Consider the following 17,227-nt stretch of genomic DNA (forward strand, 5'->3'; position numbering starts at 1 on the left):
GGGAGGCTGAGGCAGGAGAATGGCATAAACCCGGGAGGTGGAGCTTACAGTGAGCTGAGATCTGGCCACTGCAATCTAGCCTGGACGACAGAGCGAGACTCCGTCTCAACAAAAAAAAAAAAACAAAAAAAAAAAGACAGAAAAAAGAAAAGAAATATGAACACAAGCTTGAAACCCAATAAAATTGAGATTTAGATCTGTTACTTGCCCTCAACAAGCACAGCAAGGCCAGATTTAACACTTAAAAATATAGATGTCCTGTTAAATTTGAATTTCTGATAATGAATGAATTTATTTTAGTCAAAGTAGGTACCCAATTTTATCTACCAAATCTAGTCACAGGACAATTTAGATGTATAGAAAAAATGTAGGTTCCTTGTCTTCTTTAAAAACCCACTTCTGCTGGTTGGCAATAATAATAATAATAATAATAATAATTTTTATTCCTAGCCAAGTTAAAAGCTCACCTGGTCCAATCATTTGAATAGTCCCTTAAAGGGCTCAGTCTGAAATAAGATCCTCCCTTGCTCAGATGTCATCTTTTTTCTCCACTGCCCAGCTGTCTTGCTAAACAGTGTCTGGGGGTTTGGAGCAGTGGTGAGTGCAGGTCTTTGGCACCATCTCCCCTGGTCCCTTGGCTCTGTCCATAGCCTTCCCAGCCACTGCTAGCCTCCAACGCTGAATCCTGCAGCTGGTAAATCCATGGTCAGCCATGGCCTGGGCAATGCCCCTGGGATTGCTGGCAACTCCCCACTTACAGATTCAGTCTCTGCTCAGCTCCCCTTAGCTTCAGACAATTTAGCATCTGCCAAACTCTCATCCCAGCAACTCCTGACCCAGGGCCCATCCCAGGATCATCTCACCCCACCATAGTTGCCTCCTTGCAAGTCTGCTGGTTGCTGTCTGATGTCTGAGATTCTTCTTCTGTCTGGACCTCTAGAGACCTTGAAATTGAGCCAGGCCAGACCTACTCCAGTGACCCTCTCCTAGGGTCTCAAATGGTGCAGTGGAGCCAAGGTTCCCTGAGCCCTTTGACATTCTCCTCACTTAGCTCACACACTTGCCCTCTCCTCCCTGAGGCTGGAAGAGAAATCAGAACTTGGTCCTCACAGCTTGACGTGCCACCATCTTTTCCCTCATTCCCACAAGTTGTTGAGATCTTGGAGGCTGGGTTTTCTCACTATTTCTCACTCTTCGCTGTGGTTCCCTACTTCTATAACTCCAAGCTTCTTGTCTTAGTTAGGAGGGGTATCTTCTTTGCACTATGGGAAAATTTTGACAATTAGAATCCTCTAGGCCTAACCCTGGATAGGTTACAATGGTTGTCAAAAGTGTGATCATGCCCAGGAACTTCTGGAAAATACAAATTCCCAGGCCTTACTCTAAGCCTAATGAATCGGGAACTCTGGAGTTTGAGCCTAGCAATCTGATTTACCAAGTCTTCCTCATGATTCTGATGCACCCTAAAGAACCATGGCATTAAATATTTCAGCAAATTTTCTCTCTCCCTCTCTACCAACCCCTCTCTTACCATTTTTCATGACTAAAGTCTTATTAAACAGACCGGATACTCCCTCTTAATCTAATTGATTGATTAGCTGGATAAACTCAAATCATTTTATGATTAAAAAAAGAAATTTATAGCCTTAAAAGCAAAGGAAATTCTGATATGTGCTGCAACATGGATGAACCCTAAGGACATTATGCTGAGTGAAATAAGCCAGTCACAAAAAGACAAATACTGTAAATGATTCCACTTGTATAAGGTACCCAGAGTAGTCAAATTCATACACACAAAATGTAGAATGGCAGTTGCCACAGGTTGGGGGAGGGGAGATTGGGGAGTTTTGTTGAGTAGGTACAGAGTTTCAGTTTTGCAAGATTAAAAGAGTTCTGAACTTTGAATATACAAAAGTGGGAATACATGTAATGCCACTGAAGTATATCCTTAAAAAACGGGTATCAGCAAACCAAATTCAACAGTACACCAACAAGATCATTTATCACAACCAAGTGGGATTTATCTCTGGGATGCAAGGATGGCTCAACATACACAAATCAATCAATACTATATATCATCTCAATAGGATGAAGAACAAAATCATATGATCATTTCAAGTGAAGCTGAAAAAGCATTTGATCCTTTCAAGATAAATATCCCTTCATGATAAAAGTCCTTCAAAAAACGGGATATAGAAGGAACATACTTCAGCATAATAAAAGGCATAGATGACAGACCCACAACCAGTGTCATACTGAATGGGAAAAAAATGTAAAGCCTTTCCTCTAAGATCTGAAACACAACAAGGCTACCCACTTTCACTACTGGTATTCAACATAGTACTGGAAGTCCTAGCTAGAGCAATCAGACAAGAGAAAGAAATAAAGGGCATCCAAATTGAAAAAGGAAGAAGGCAAATTATTCTTATTTGCAGATAATATGATCTTATATTTGGAAAAACCTAAAGACTCCACCAAAAACTAGTAGAATTGATAAACAAATTCAGTCATGTCACAGAATACAAAATTATACCAAAATCAGTAGCACTTCTATTAGCTTGGTGCAAAAGTGATTGCAGTGTTTGCCAATAAAAGTAATGACAAAAACTGCAGTTACTTTTGCACCAGTTACTTTTGCATCAGCACTTTGGGAGGCTGATGAGGATGGATCACTTGAGGTCAGGAGTTCGAGACCAGCCTGGCCAACATGACGAAACCCCATCTTTACCAAAAATATGAAAATTAGCCAGGTGTGGTAGTGGGCACCTGTAATCCCAGCTAGTTGGGAGACTGAGGCAGGAGAATTGCTTGAACCCGTGAGGCAGAGGTTGCAGTGAGCCGAGACTGTACCACTGTACTCCAGCCTAGGCAACAGACTGAGACCCCATCTCCAAAAAAAAGATTAAAGGCTTAAATCTAAGACCTCAAACTATGAAACTACTAAAAGAAAACACTGGGGAAACTCCAGGACATTGGAGTGGGAAAAGATTTCTTGAGTAACACCCCAAAAGCATAGACAACCAAAGCAAAAATGAACAAATGGGATCACATCAAGTTAAAAAGCTTCTGCCCTGGGCGCAGTGGCTCACCCCTGTAATCTCAGCACTTTGGGAGGCTGAGGTGGGCAGATAACCTGAGGTTGGGAGTTTGACCCACATGGAGACCAGCCTGACCCACGTGGAGAAACCTCATTTCTACTAAAAATACAAAACTAGCTGGGCATGGTGGGGCATGCCTGTAATCCCAGCTACTCGGGAGACTGAGGAAGGAGAATTGCTTGAACATGGGAGGCGGAGGTTGCAGTGAGCCGAGATCGTGCCATTGCACTCCAGCCTGGGCAACAAGAGTGAAACTCCATTTCAAAAATAAATAAATAAATAAAATAAAAAGCTTCTGCACAGCAAAGGAAATAATCAACAAAATCAAGGAACAACCCACAGAATGGGAGAAAATATTTGCAAATGACCCATCTGACAAGGGATTAATAACCAGAATATATAAGGAGCTCAAACAACTGTATAGGAAAAAATCTAATAAGCCGATTTAAAAATGGGTAAAAGATCTGAATAGACATTTCTCAAAAGAAGACATATAAATGGCAAACAGATATATAAAAACATGATCAACATCACTGATCATTAGAGAAATGCAAATCTAAACTACAGTGAGATAGTATATCATCCCACCCGTTAAAATGACTTATATCCAAAAGACAGGCAGTAACAAATACTAGTGAGGATGTGGAGAAAAGGGAACCCTTGTACAGTGTTGGTAGGAATGCAAATTAGTACAACCACTATGGAGAACAGTTCAAGGTTTCTAAAAAACCTAAAAAGAAAGCTACCATATGATCCAGGAATCCCACTGTGGGGTATATACCCCAAAGAAAGGAAATCAGTACATCAAAGAGGTATCTGGACTCCTGTGTTTGTTGCAACATTCTTTACAATAGCTAAGATTGGGAAGCAACTTAAGTGTCCATCAACAGATGAATGGATAAAGAAAATGTGGTACTTAAACACAATGGAATATTATTCAGCCATTAAAAAAAATGAGATCCTGTCATTTGCAACAACATGGATCAAACTGGAGATCATTATGTTAAGTGAAATGAGCCAGGCACAGAGAGACAAACTTCACATATTCTCACTTGTTTGTGGGATCTGAAAATCAAAACAATGGAACTCATGGACATAGAGAGTAGAAGGATGGTTACAGAGGCTGGGAAGGGTAGTGGGAGGCTGGTGGGGAGGTAGGGATGGTTAACACATACAAAAAGATAGGATGACTAAGACCTACTCTTCGATAGCACAACAAGGTGATTATAGTCCATAAAAATGTAATTGTAATGTAAAAATAACTAAAATTGTGTAGTTGGATAGTTTGTAACACAAAGGATGAAGGCTTGAGGAGATGGATACCCCATTCTTCATTGATGTGATTATTATGCATTGCCTGCCTGTATCAAAACATCTCATGTACCCCATAAAGGTATACACCTACTTTATAACCACAAAAATTAAACATTAAATGTTAAAATAAAAAATTGGTAAGACGGTAAATTTTGTTATAAATATTTTATCACAATTAAATTTTTAAAAATAAAAATAAAGGACTTTGGTGATTAAAGCAAAAATAAAAACTGAGTTAAAAACAGTTGAAGCGATAGATATTAATTTGATGAGTGGTGACATGGCCAACTCAGCTGATTATCCATTGAATGTAATCCTGGAGGTTAGGGTTCAGAACTGAATACTGGAACAGATGCTCCTGGTAAACATGAGTATTTCACCAAACCTTAACTGAATTTCTAATCTACCTAAAGTATAAGAAGGAGCTGGTCAAATAGATCTGACTCTACATTCCAAAAGGGAAATTGGTGTCAGTGTGTCTGTTGAGATAAAAGATAATCTATACTTGAAATTTTTGCATATCACAGGCTAAAAAGCCCTCTGTGTAAATTAATTCCTAGTAGTCTATATCTTTCTACATTAAAAATATTGGCAAATCAGCTTCTCCCCATCCACCAAAGGGACAAGGTACTGGAGAAGGTCTGATTGTTTACTGTTTACTTATACTGTTGTCAACAGTACATTGGTTAACTAGGAATTCTTCTAAGTCTCTTCATTGCCCTGTTCTTCCAATCATTTGGCATCAGGTGAATGGTTCCAGCCTCCCTAGAGGCAGCAGTAAAGGATAGGGACTGGTATTGGCAGATGGTGAGGCTTTAGAACAATACCTCCACCTCCTATTTTATTTACCTACCCAATAAAATAATATTCTTTAATATAATAATTCATGTTTCTTAATCTTGTTAAAGGATGAATTAAAGAATCTTTAGAAAAATGCTCCAGTCTAGGTAAAATCTGAACTTATTATGCATAGCACAGCTTCAAGACAAGTCCCCTATAACTCCTTCACAATCCAGTTGCCAACATTTAGCCCCTCTTATAAGAAAATCTGCAGCCACCACTGTTCTAATTCTATTGCCGTGCTGCATAAATTTTCTGAGAGGGAGAAGAATCTTTAAACATCAAATTCTGCCACCTTTCTGAAAACTATATTCATATAAGACAATGTTTCTATAAGCCCCAGGAAATTGGTTTAGGTAAATAAAGGTAAAGAATACCTATGTTAATAAAAGATAGTGATATATTTTCTCCCTCTTCTTTTTACTGTGTTCATTAAGTTTTTTTTAAGTACCTAGGTAATGTCATCTTTTAATAACCCACACCTCCACCAATCCTTATAATGTAAATCATTCAGAATTTAGATTCTAAATTAAATAAAGTTTATTATGCTCCTGGTTAAGAAAATAAGTTTATCATTGTGGAAGCGCTAAGAAAACACACCCCTAATTTTATGGGGAGGCTATGTAGTGCAATGGAAAATTACTTGAACTTTGGAGTAGCCCTGCCTTTGAATCTGGACTTTTCACTTATTGGCTGTGTGAATCTAGCTGCATAACTTATTACAGGCTCAGTTTCCTTTAGCTATACAGTTGGAAGAAACTTTATCTAAATTTGTATCTCAGGGGGTTTTGTGATACTTACATGAGATCCTCTATGCAGAGTGACAAGCAGGTACTTGGCATATGGTAACCGCACAAGAGATGGTGGTTATTAGACAGAACAGGTGTGTGAAGGCAGTAATCACCAGAGCTCTCGGCTAACTTTGTGAACTGCATGGGGTTGTTGAGTTTACCATCACTCTTTTTGGTTGTACCTTATTTATTTGAATACAGTTTTATTTCTTTCAGACCTGATACAACTATATCTGTTATCAGTTTCTCATAATTAAGATTTGAACGAGACAACAACAGGCAAAGCTCATTTATGATGTAGACCCAAGGTGGGCTGGAAAGTCTGGAATAAGCTGGAAAGGTCTTCATGGAAACTTTTGTGGGTGTTAGAAATGTTCTATATCATTTTTACTCTTTACATAGATTAGTACACTTTATCCATTCTGTGTATGTTACACTTTAATAAAAATTTTTAAATGATTTGATAAGGATCACAAGACTTATCCATACCAAATCCACCATTAAAGCAAGTTGATTTTATTTTTAATAAGCCTCACTGAATTTAATAAAGTTTTCTGTGAGAATTAAAAAATGACATCTGGCTGGGCGTGGTGGCTCACGCCTGTAATCCCAGCAATTTGGGAGTTTGAGACCAACCCTGGCCACATAATGAGACCCTGACTTTACAAAAAATTTGTAAAAATTAAAAAAAAAATTAGCTGGGTGTGGTGGTGCTTACCTGTGGTCCCAGCTACTCAGGAAGCTGGGGTGGGAGGATCGCTTCAGCCCGGGAGGTCAAGGCTGCATGAGTCGTGGTTGTGCCACTGCACTCCAGCCTGGTCAACAGAGTGTCTCAAAAAGTAAAAAATAAACAAACTTACACAAGTACTTGATCTACAGATATTTATTTAATCCACATTAAAAATCTGGAAGTTTTGCATAATCTGGATTTCTGGCTTGTGGAGAAGTCAGACGATCTGGCAGCAGTGAGCTGGGGCTGCACGCACCCACGTCTAATGAGGCATTCCCTCTCCAGTTTGCCTTGGGGCTCCACTGTTTCCTGTGATCCTACACCTGTTGCTTTGCTCATTTACTCCACCTGCCTGGTCTAGTCAGCGTTTGAGTTTGTCAGCCTGGTAGGGCTAACACTGGTGGGCCAGTTATCTTCTTCATCTTCAGCCAACTGACAAAGCTATCTTTTCCAATGGAGAACTGGTTGATGACTTTTAATCCTAAACCGGGGAAGGGGAATCATTGTGTCTTACTCTCTTTGATCTCTCCAGTCCATGGCAAGCACTCATGAAATGCTTGTTGAGTGAATTGAAAACCCTGCATCATGTGCTGACTACTTGTTTGTACATATCTCCTGTCACATTTCTTTTCATGGCAAATGGGTTTGTTAGTCCCACTGTGATTCAAACCGTCCTTTTCTACTATAGCACAAGATGCAGAGTTATGAAAGTGAAAGGAAAAATGTTCTCCTCACTGTCAGTTTAAATCATGATTTGAAGCAGGTTTTATTGTACCAAATTATCATCAGGCTAATTGCTTGACAGCCTCTCTCGTTACTGCTGGCTGGCGCCATTCAACTGATCCCCTCTGCTGATATCTGGCTGGGGGAGGTGTGGCATATCCTCACTAAGGAGAATTCTGCTACCCAGAAAAATACCCAAAGCTGCTAAGCATCATACATGCCATCTATGTCCCATTCCAAAGTTGCAGTAAATCCAATATGTGCAGTAGTGTTTAAGAGCATATGACTTGAAATCAGGTTACCTGGCTTCAAATCCTATTACTACCAGTTGTTAGTTTTGTGACCTTGGGCAAGTATTTTTTTTTGAGATGGAGTTTTGCTCTTGTTGCCCAGGCTAGAGTGCTATGGTGTGATCTTGGCTCACTGCAACCTCTGCCTCAGCCTCTGGAGTAGCTGGGAAGATAGGCATGTGCCATCACACCTGGCTAATTTTGTATTTTTAGTAGAGATTGGGTTTCTCCATGTTGGTCAGGCTGGTCTCAAACACCGACCTCGGGTGATCTGCCAGCCTCAGCCTCCCAAAGTGCTGGGATTACAGGCATGAGCCACTACGCCTGGCCGATCTTGGGCAAGTTTTTAATCTCTCTGTGCTTGAGATTCTCCACCTGGGAAATGGCGATAATAATAGTACCTCCCTTGTGGGGTGGTTGAGAGAGTTAAAATATGTAAAGTACTTAGTATCCTGACTGATGCCTTGTAAACATTACATATGTACTCTACTAAGTACATATGTAATTATATAAATTAACTGATATGTGCTTCTACCTTTCCACCTTATTTATTCTTTATATTAGCTGTGTAATTGTCCCAGAGATTGAAATGAATCATTAATAATGCTATAGTTTGTGTTCCACAATGCTTTTTCTCCAAGAGGTATTTTTTCATTCCTAAGAATAAATTGCGAACCCAAATGTAACTCCTTTACCTCCTATTCTTAGCACTAAATGGTAACTTGGTTTTCCCTGTCTGGGATGTTGGGACTTTGAAGGGATGATTGAGTTCAATGCCTTTAATTGCTACCTTCTGGCCAGTAATATTCTTGTGAAGAAATACCTTGTTTTCCCCAAAGAATTAAAGAATGTGGAAAGAGAGAAATAAGAACAGGGGGATATGATTACTTTAGGCCAGCAGAATAGAAGCAGAATTAAATTGAAAAAATGTGTTGATTCTCATCTGTAATGCCAGTCATTTTCATTTGTGTGCCTTTTGATTTCTGTATCATAAGTGGTTTATGTCCTACAGTTATTATACCGGACAGGTATTGTATAATAATGCTTTGGACTTAACTGACATCTTTTATGATACTAAGAAGCCTGGAGCCATTATCTCATCAAACTTGTTAAAGTTAGGATGTCATCAGACTGGGATAAAAAATGATTGCCTGAGTGCAAAATGAGCATTGGGCTCAGCTGCTGTGTGTCTGCTTCCCTTACAGCGTTTTCAAGGATCTGACTCTTTCAGACATACTTAGAGTTCAACAAATACAATTTCCCAGGAAATTAAATGAAAATGGGCTAGAAGGGAGAAACTGAGCTTATTGAGTTTCTATCTAGGCTCACTGCCCAGTTTTCTTTCAGCCTGAAACCTGTATGTGGGAATTTGCAGAGTTGGGCTAAACTAATCGTGAACCCCACAAAAGTTCATTTACTGTCTAATACATCATCATCATCTTGGACCTGGTCTCTACCCTCGCCATTGAGATTTATTCTACAATCCCTCTTCCTTCTAAAGATGCAGTGTGACTTCCAAAAGTGAGATGTACAGGACACCTGTTTTACTTGAATCTTTTGCATATTTTGTAAAGTTGATTTATTAAGCACCTAATAAATGCCAGCCATTGCTCTAGGTGTTTGGGACTCAGCCATGATAAAAATCAAACACCTCTGTCTCGTGGAGTTGACATTCTTGTGAGCAGAAGCAATAAATAACAAACACAATACATATGTAAATGAAACAGTGTGTTAGAAGTTGGTGAGTGCTCTTGGAAAAGAAAACTAGACCAAGAGTTCAAGAGGCTGTTTCTATCTCCCCCATTCATAAATTTCCTAAGTTCCTCCTGGGAGTTTAAATGCCTGTGCCCTACAGGCGCATTTAAACCTGCCTTACACAGAAAATCAATCTACCTTACAACACCTAGAGAATAGTTTAACTGTTATGGACACACACAGAAAAAAAATCAAAATGAGCAAAGAAATCAGTCTTCATTATTTTATGCAGCTTTCCCACCATGGAACTTCATCTCTAATCCCAAACAAGCACCTCACAAGGACATGTGCAAATCATTAAGGAAAAATACCAGCGGAAATCTGGTGTTCAGAAATCAAGGCTATTCATCTTGGTCTGCAGTTCATCAACAGAGTAACATAAAACTCTCCTGCCTTGGGCTTATAAAATGGTAATTAGGAGAAAACAGGATGTGCTTGAGTAGATGAACTACTAGCTTTGAGAGAAAAAAATAAAAGCACCATATTCAAACACTCAACTAGTATATTCCTTTTTATCCTCTCTTCACCACAAATATTAGGACTAGGAAGACACTGAGTGATGTTCTGGACCAGGGGCCTCCTCCAAGGATGACGAACAGAGCCTTAGACAATAAGTAACGTGTTCAAGGTCACGTGCTAATCAGTGGCAGAGCCAGAAGGGAAAGCAAAGTCTCCTCCCTTCTGGTCCAGTGTACAGCAGGGTCCAAAGCACTGCTTCCAGATTAGATCATCATTACTTCTTCCAACAAGAATGGCCTAACCCTCTGCAACTGATTGCCAAAGAATCCGGGAAGGGAGAAAGTGACAAGTCAAGATGTTTGTGAAAGCATTCCACATGAGGAACAGATGCATTTCTTTTTGATCACAGCTGAGTCTGAATGCTCTCTAGAACTCAGATGTGGAGAAAGGAGGAAATACAAGATGGGGCTGTGGGCAGGTCTTACTGGGCTGGGGGAGCAGCGTGGCGTGGACGGTCTTCCTTCTAAATGAGGGGAGCTGGTGCACATTCCAGTGTAAAGAACATCCTATGCACCAGAGTAGTCTGCACTGACTCAGGACGGCATAATCTCCAGACTTGAGGACCCCAGACCTCACCATCCTTCTGTCCATGAGTGGCCACCCAACCACCCAAGGGTGAAAGGTCATGCTCTATGCTCTCACCTCAGGTCACGATGAAGGTAGGAAGAGTGATCATCCAGCCCATACCACCACGACTGGGTAACACTGGAGTTCTTCCTGTAGACCAAGCACTATGCTAAGTGATTTTTCATAGCATCACCTTCAGTCCTCACATCAGATAGGTACCCATTTCAGAGGATAGAAAACTGACGCTTGGAAAAGCTGAATAATTTGCCTGCAATCACAAAGCTGGTGAATGCAAAGCCTTTATCTCAGAGGGTGGTGGTTCAAAGCGTGGGCTCTGCAGTCAGATTGCTTGGGTGTGTATTCCAGATCTGCTGCTTGCTGGCTGTAAAATCTTCAACAAGTTACTTAACTTCTCGAAGCCTCAGTTTCCACATTCGTAAAGTTGGAGTAATAATTATAATATTTACCTTATAGAATTGTGGTGATGATTAGAGCACGTAACATGGTAACTACTGACATGTAGTAACTACTAACTATGGGTCAACTGTAGGTTGGAACCACATGAAATTTCTGTTGTAGTGGACCAAAAATTATCAAATATTGGCAATTTCATATGATTCAATCTAATATTATTAATAGGCATCCATTCTTTGTAAATAGCAATGCTTTCCCTATTCATCTCATAATTTGTGAAAGGACAGGTGATTTAATTGCTTTTAACTTTTACTTGTTTAATTTCCCTATAGAGTGACATAGAGGCTGGGTGCGACAGCTCACAACTATCATCCCAGCACTTTGGGATGCTGAGGCGGGCAGATCACCTGAGGTCAGGAGTTCAAAACCAGTCTAGCCAACATGGTGAAACCCCATTTCTACTTAAAAAAATACAAAAATTAGCCAGGCGTGGTGGCACATGCCTGTAATCCCAGTTACTTGGGAGGTGGAGGCAGGAGAATCTCTTGTATCCAGGAGGCAGAGGTTGCAGTGAGCTGAGATTGTGCCACTGCACTCCAGCCTGGCAACAGAGCAAGACTCCATCTCAAAAAAAAAAAAAAAAAAAGTCACATAGATTTCTTTTACTGTAACATAGCATCCATGAGGACTGTGTATGCAATATACATGGTTACCAGAGCCAACAACATGTTGAGGATGTTGTCACAGAAAATCTGGAGCAGAGGTGAATCTGAAGTGAGCTTAAATTGGACAGAACTGGACTATGAGGAAAGTCATAGTCTGTGACTGGTGACACGAACAAGTCCACTCCTGGCTCCTGTAAACTACTGGGAATGTTGTGCTGTTTCCGGGAATGGCGTTCCCATACTAGCCAACTGATTGTGATAAACAAACGTCAAACATGAGCATTCATCATTCCCCATAGTAGAGATGAGGTCTGGTCCACAGCAGGAGGTTATTAAATTTGACATATTCAAAATGAATTGCATGGCCTGGCTGCTCTTGAACTCTGGCTTGCTGGGAGTAGCCTATGATAGAAGGAAATTCCACTCTGTTGTGGTGTTTTGGGGAGGTTGCATGGTGGGCAGAGGAAAACATAAAGCTGGGATAGGAACTGTGCTTTCCTAAGAAAAAAGGAGGCTACTTTTGAACGAATGCATCTATGACGCCAGATCTAGCGGGAGGCTTCTCTTCTTTTGAAAGATGGTTCTGTACCCCACCCCATTCCTATCCCACATTTGCCTCAATTTCATTTCCTTATATTTCACATTATAGAGATATAAATAACTGTGCAACTCAAGTGGAACATTCTGGAGAGACAGACTTTCTAGTTAATACAAGAACAATCTTTCAATAAAATCAGTATCACCATTGAAATGCAATGATAACTTTGAGGATGCCTCAGACTTTCTTGGTGTCTGGAATGATTACTACTGCTTGTAGAAAATAATGCCACTGTGAGTTCAGAATTCTGTGTGTGTGGGGAGGGCGGCATGCTCTCTTTCTCTCTTCTTCCTTTCTATGCCTAAAAATAACCTGCAAATCTTGTTCAAATTCTTTCGCAAGGAAATTTATAAATTGTCTGTGTATTCTATAATTTTTTTCCCATCATGATGGCTCTAAGGAAAATACATTTACATACCCATAAACTCAGACACTCTTGGAGTCCCGTTTTCTTTCTGTGTGTGCCTTTTCTCTCTCTCTTTGTGTCTATGGTTGCTGTTAAGCTGACCCCTACAGTCTGGGGCAAATACCAAACTTGAATTAAGCACTACTTATCCATACAGCTGCGAAGGATTGCGGTTTCAGGGCCTAAGATGATAGATTTAAGTAAAGTCTCTAACTGGATGGAGTTTAGGAAACCTGTTATGATTTCATCTACAAAGGCAGGCTGCATCGCACCCCACTGTGCTGAATTCTAAGATGCAATGTGGTGTTGTTGTTTTGTCTTTTTATGAGCAGCATCTTTATTATAAATGATCTATTTTTATGTCTATGACTTTTATAATACTGAATTTCATTGTTGAGAAGAATGACTGTAGAAATATCTTTATTGTTCCTGCCTCTTCTCCCAGCGTCTGCAAGAAACTGTTGCTTGCAAAAACCATAGCTAATTAAAAATTGAACTTAATTAGCTACAAAGAAACCCAACTGGCAAGGGCTGGGAGGAAGAGCAGATAAAGCTGCCGACGCTGTGTTCTTCTTTACCTTCACTTTAATGGTCTTCACAGCACGTCGTGTTTATGAGTCAGAGGACCCTAGAGCGACACTTGTTGGGGACGGGCAGGACACCACAGCCCGACAAGCAGCTCCTGCGAGTGGCGGCGGGAATGCACGCCAGAGCCGGAGTGCCAGCGCTGTGGAAACCGGTTCTCAGGTTCTGGCCGAGTGGACTTCCCCTTACATCAGCGGGCCTGCTCCTGTCAGGCAGGCGGCCGGCGATTGGCCGGGAGGAGGCAGTCATTCAAACTGCCTTTTGTGCTTGGCTAATCAGGGCAGCCCAGGTTCCCAGCGGAGGTGCGTCTGTGGTGTCAGACACCTGTGTCTCAGCTCTGCCTTCCTCGGGCTGGCTCCTGCGGATCCTTCCTGGGCCAGAACCGTGCCTCTGGGCCACCTCCCCCAAGCCATCAAGCTCCCAAGGTGGGCCAGCCTTGGCCCAGTGTCACGCAAGACAAAAATGTCCAACAGGTAACTGAGGACAGTGGACCTGCCTGGGCATAGACTTCCTTAAGGTAAGTCCATTTTAAACCAGCGATTTCTCGATGACATTATTTGTCCGTCGATGTTGGCAGAAATGCCAGTGTTGGGAAGATAAACTAAAGATAGCTAGGGAAGTTGTTCAAGTTAGGCCTTTATGATGAAATCACCAAAGTTTTGGGCTGTCAGATATGCTGACAAAATAATTTAAAAGAATAAATAAAGACGTACATGGGGAGGAGAGAGCTTGACAAATGACTCTAGTCCTCCCAGGCAACGGGCACTTTTTCCTATTTGATAAGAAGCTCAAGTGATAACAGAGTAAAGTAACTTTTAGTTAAGGCTAACAAATATATATGCTAACTTGTATAATAATACCAAGTCAGCCCAAATATCTTGGCTCCCTCCAATCATGCAACCTCAGAATTTATAGCCTGATTTTAACTTATTTTTAAAGCTATCTTTAACTTTCTCATTTGGGATATGAAGGCAGTTTTTCTTTTTTAAGCTTGTTCAACATGGGTGAATCAGTGAATTGCACTTCAACAGCAAAACTGGATTGTATTGATTGGTGGACTCACTCTTCTCATCCTTTATATTTCAGAGCAGGTCGAATTATAAATACAAGCACCTACATTTAAGCAACAGTTGAGATGCTTAGGAATGTAATTCTGTGTGATTCTGATTAAGCCTAAACTGTGCTCTGATTTAATTTTACTCTAAATCAACTGACACATACTTCAGGTACCATCCTGTCTTTTCTCTGGGGTTGCTGACACCATATTTGTAACTTGAGGATTTAATAGTTGAAGATGGATAAAAAAGACTGGTGGTTTGGTACTAGTGTTTTCACCCTGTTTTGTTGTGATAGGAAGGAAAGTAATTTTCCCTTGGATTAAAATTGTTTTTTCGTTGAAAACATTCTGAAAATGGGTAAAGTTCTCTTTATAAATCTAAAGAGGTTCTGAGACTACTTTTCCCACCTCATTAATTTCAAGGATGTAAACACCTTCATGAAAGGAAGGTGTTTACCAGTTCTCAATGATTCTGTTCAAGTGATAAACAGCAATAGGGCAAACAGGTCATTCAAAATCTGTGTTAATCATCCTCAAATGTGTTTTTGTCTTCCAATGATTATAGCCAGTTGGAGTTTTCCATTTTTTTCAGCAGTAGCTAAAGTGTCTTTATAAAAACATTTTCCTATAGTAAGATAACACATTAGTAACATTTAATATAAATATAAAAAGTACTGTTTTGATGAATAAAAGCACCAGAAATGGCATTACTCAGCAGATGAAATATGATCATCACACAAGTCTATAGCAATCACTTAAAAATATAATGTATATGCAAGTGATTTTAAAATATAGATCCATAGGTAGGTAGAGAAAAAGTGAATTTATAAATGTTGAAGGAGTTAAACAGAAATGAACATCGGAAAGCTAAATAGATATTAAACATTTAGCATTGATTTATATTTTAAAAATCTACCTTTGCTTATGAATTACAACCTAGAGAATATATGTAAATCAAAGGTAATTTCCTGAGTTAAGGATAAGTCATTTTTTGTATGGAGATGGATAAATACCCTAATCTTATACCCTAATGTTAGCCCTAATCATTGTCTTCCATAAAAACCCCAGTATCCTAAAAAGGTACAGAAAGGGAGAGAGCGGGTTGAAAAACTTCTTAACAATACTTAAAAAGTAAACAAAGTCACCAAACCCACGTTTAATATTAAGAGTGTAGAAAGCCCTTGTTCATGTCTGCAGAGTACCAGGGGACTCCAAATATGTAATGTAACACATTCATTAATAACTATGATAAATAGATATTTTATTCCAAGAACAATACCATTAGAGAGTTAGATTGGAGGGCAAGGGGATTAAGTATCTTAAGTTTATTGTTTCCCGAGTGACCATTTTTAAAAGCCTCCTTCTGGGAACTGTGGAATGCCTGCCAGGCTTCCGGACTACTGTCTGGTGAGGGTCCCTACTGGTGCTGTGGACAGCACAACACACAATGGGGCACAAGAAAGCCACGCAGCCTCCCCCTCCCGGACACACGCTGTGCACACCATTGGCTCTGCTTGGAAGGTTCAGCTCTGCAAATGGAAGGCTGCAAACATCAGACACCTTCCTCTCTGTGTTTCTGTCTCTCTTCCCTTCTTCTCACCACAGTGTCCAGCCTTGGCCCCTGACTTTTCCTGGGGTTGGAGAGGCCTGTGAGTTCAGAAGCTGGACAGCTAGCTGGGTGAAGACCTCCCTCAGCTCAATGTGCTCTGGCCATAGGGAATAGACAAGCAAGCTGAGTTTGGGTAGCCCTAGACACATGGGAAAAGAAACAGCTTCCTCACCTGCTCCATAGATGACTTCATTAAAATGTCACTGGTTAATAGGAAAAAGGTAGCACTCCTTGTTAGGCCAAACCCCTAAAAGGCATGTTTGTTAGAAAACAAAAAATAAACAAAAAAATCCCCAGCAGTCTTAATGATCACATTTTGGTGACAGGTGGTAAGGTATGCTTTCGGACAAATGGATGATTTTGGAAGGCCTGAAGCTAAGCTGTCTCACACCATTTTGCTTCTTAGTTCAACTGACTGGTTTAAAAAATGAAACCCAAATGATAGCTGCAGAGCGGTATTGGGGGCATATCATCTGATCTCATTGACATAAAAGCTCTCAACAAACTTGTGTGAACTGAAACTGATAGAATGACTGATGTTCCACAAGTGATCAAGAGACTCCTAGCCGGGCACGGTGGCTCATGCCCATAATCCCAGCACTTTGGGAGGCCAAGACCTGAGGTTGGGAGTTCGAGACCAGCCTGACGAACATGGAGAAACCCCTGTCTCTACTAAAAATACAAAATTAGCTGGGTGTGGTGGTGCATGCCTGTAATCCCAGTCACTCAGGAGGCTGAGGCAGGAGAATCACTTGAACCTGGAAGGTGGAGGTTGCGGTGAGCCGAGATTGTGTCATTGCACTCCAGTCTGGGTGATAAGAGTGAAACTCCATCTCAAAAAACAGAAAAAGAGACTCCTGGCATCAGTCACTGAAGGAGGACTTCGCTTCTGCATTGGAAGCCTCGCTTTAAAGCAAAAACTCTGGTGTTGGAATGTAAATGAGCCCCACCCTGGGAAGCTATGGCTGCTCAGAAACACTTGGTTTTTTCCAAGTACCAAAGCTCCCTAGAGCTACCAGTAGACTCCGCCCACTAAAACCTGTGTTCAGCATTGCCCATCAGCCCTCCAGGGGCGGGGGTCCCAGCAATCAGCCTCTGAAGGGAATCTCCAAGTTCTTCCCTTATCTTTACTCACAGCAGTGGAGGCCCGGTCTTAGTGACCTGATATTTATGCAGTTATTTCTCAGTTGTTTATTAATTGTGGATCACTAGTTCTTCCATCTGAGGTAGGTCATATATCATTATCCTAGTTTGGAAGAGAGAGAG

At 40.7% G+C, this 17,227-nt stretch overlaps 1 protein-coding gene and 1 pseudogene across 1 annotated transcript in view; both read left to right on the forward strand.

Moving 5' to 3' along the window:
• The window catches only part of SHROOM3 (shroom family member 3), a 365,349-nt gene that overhangs the window by 141,948 nt on the left and 206,174 nt on the right, over positions 1 to 17,227 (forward strand). The gene's annotated exons all lie outside the window — the stretch shown is intronic.
• LOC105501347 overlaps positions 10,714 to 17,227 on the forward strand; it is a 95,704-nt pseudogene continuing 89,190 nt past the window's right edge.

This window comes from Colobus angolensis, unplaced genomic scaffold, assembly GCF_000951035.1.
Source record: "Colobus angolensis palliatus isolate OR3802 unplaced genomic scaffold, Cang.pa_1.0 Scaffold70, whole genome shotgun sequence".
NCBI lineage: Eukaryota > Metazoa > Chordata > Mammalia > Primates > Cercopithecidae > Colobus > Colobus angolensis.